Below are 2500 nucleotides of genomic sequence, written 5' to 3'. Positions count from 1 at the left end.
TTAAGGCACACAACGGTCGATGGGCCAGGGTGGAAACCAGAATGTTTCGATCAGCTTTCGACAGTAAAGTGCCGAAACAAGTTTTTCAAAACGACTAAGGGAACTCGGTATTCGGAACCGGGCCTCTCTCTCTCTCTCTGCCTGTTGAACCTCGGCTTAATCTGGGCAAACTGGATGATTCATCGCATGCCGACCATCTCCAAGATGGTGGACTTAAGATCAAGCACTGTGTGGTGCAAAATGGCCAGGAAACAATCCTATTTCATGGCCACTAGAGCAGCACTTATCGCAAACCAAATGTAACGGTATTGGTTTACCTGCCGGATCGTTCGATACAACCTGGCCACGACTATCTTTTATTTTCCGTTCTTTAAAATCCCTTACTAATACCCTCAGCCATACAATACTAATTACTCTTACAATACTAATACCCTTACACAACACAAGATACCCCCTCGATACGAACAGCTGTTGTCGGTCAACGGATTCAATCGAGTGAAGAACGGGGCGTTTCAATTAACGCTATCTGCATCGTCACTGTATCAGTAGGTCGACATCGACCAGGCCCGCCGCCGGCATGCCATAAGTGATATGGATGCTGCGACGCTGCTACTGTCGTGATCCCCGGGATAGCTACCGGCCAGGGACCGTGTTTACCCAGACAGCGATGAGCAGCAATCCGACGGTTGCTGCCACGCGCTCCCATCACCATAAAAGTGGGACGATCTGGGCGAGACCTGATAAGCGATATGGGACGTAAGCATCACGCAATCTGGATCGCCTCTCCGTACGACCAGTGGTGGTAAACAGGTGCTCTGGTTGCTCTCATTTGAAAACCCTTCCCAAATAGTCCATCAGCCCGAGTTCCAGGTGCGGGAAACGAGATGGAGTTAAATCCTTCACACTAGCCCAAAAAATGTTCCACATAAATTACCGAAGAATTTAAGGCCATTTGAACCGCAGGGCGCTTGTTGATTCAGCTGAGACAAACTGTAATCATAAGAATCCGGTCGAATGTTGAATTGCTGCCGATAGCTAACGATCGCTAACAATGAGATGAGTTTTCATTATTTTCAACGGTCACCACACAGATGATTACTGGTTTTGTTTAGAGCTTTAGATACACTCGTCTGGTTTACTAGAAATATGGCGATCCAGGTGGTGTCTCTCCGATACGCAGCATGAAATATCTTTCTGTGAGTAATCGCAGTTTATGAAGGTTCTTTATCGAAGCGATGGCAGTTGAATCACCACCAGCGAGCTGGCAAAGAAGTGGCACTTGTTCTAACAAGCGGCTGTGGCCTCCCTCAGGTTTGGCATCTCAACAACTCTCTCTCTCTCTCCTCGCCTACAGATTTCCCGGACTCACGCAAAAGATAGACCAACCTTCACCGGATTATACTGGCTCGCTTAGTGATGATGATTTAGGTTTTGCACGGTTGACCGGTCTGGAGGCACGGCTTAATGTCGTTGTTCGATTTATGATTTCGAATGTGGGCAAGGGAGGCAAAACGGCGGCCGCTATCGCGTCAACGGCGAGCCCGCAGTGATCGCGCTGGAATGCTTGTGATTGTGTTTTTGGGACCGTTGGGCCTATTGCGCAGAAAACCAGTTCCCGATTTTGGGGAGCAGCTGGCGACGGTGTAGAACGAAGCAAAACATAAAGAAGCACAACAACACCCACCTTCAACCGCCAATCCGATCGATCGATTCGATCTGCATGAAATGACAATTTTTCTATCGTCCAGCGTGGCGGAGGTTTCATAGGCATCTACACCCCCTTCGGCCCCGGTGTATCCTTGAGTCCTGAGTGGACTACGAGTTGTTATTGTGTTGGTCGCACGTTTTGGCCCACGAGAACACAGTACCTCCCCGTTCAAGTTCACCTTCGGTTCAACAATTCAAGACGCAGACAAGGGGAAATCGCGTCACACGGAGACACTATAGCGAACTTAGAGGCACACATCCACCAGAAAACCAACTGCTCATGTTGATAATAGAAACCAGAACATACGCGCACAAACCGTACCACCCTACCGGCGCAAAGTCAACGAACCGAACTCCGGTCGGGCGACGACTAGACGCACGTGCTTACCGCAAAGCAGAACACGCGTTACCGCAGCTATTCTGCGCACTCAACCGACTCGGTGCGCATCCAGGGAAGGAGTGAGCGATCGTTTTGTGGTGCTGGTGGATGGTCTCCGCGCGCCAAGCCACCGATGGACTTGAGAAGGAAGCGATCGAACGACGGTGACGACGATGCTGTGTGGCCTTATCTCGTTGTTAGGACGCTCATTCAATATGAAGGTGATCGTGTAACAGAGAGAGAGCAAGAGAGAGAGAGAGAGAGGCTGCGTAATGGAGATAACTTTCAAGGGGGATCGGTCAGGCAGTGATTGATTATTGCACAATTCAATCGGGAATGATAAAGGGACGTCATGATAAGGAGCAGCCAAATCTCGATCCCATGTTTGCGCGGAATTTGCAACCCGTGCAATCA

At 49.6% G+C, this 2500-nt stretch overlaps 1 protein-coding gene across 2 annotated transcripts in view; it reads right to left on the bottom strand.

The window, feature by feature from the left end:
* Window positions 1-2500, bottom strand: part of LOC126578459 (solute carrier family 26 member 10-like) — a 6569-nt gene that overhangs the window by 4000 nt on the left and 69 nt on the right. Inside the window, exon 1 of one of the 2 annotated variants that reach the window (XM_050241045.1) lies at window positions 1685-2500. This exon is cut by the window's right edge and continues 69 nt beyond it. The gene's annotated coding sequence lies outside the window, so the exon portion shown is untranslated. The remainder of the gene's footprint in view (window positions 1-1684) is intronic. The other variant, XM_050241046.1, reaches the window with a different exon arrangement.

This window comes from Anopheles aquasalis, chromosome 3, assembly GCF_943734665.1.
Source record: "Anopheles aquasalis chromosome 3, idAnoAquaMG_Q_19, whole genome shotgun sequence".
Lineage (NCBI taxonomy): Eukaryota > Metazoa > Arthropoda > Insecta > Diptera > Culicidae > Anopheles > Anopheles aquasalis.
Note: the sequence above shows the minus strand (reverse complement) of the source record. Positions and strands in the feature narration are given on the sequence as shown.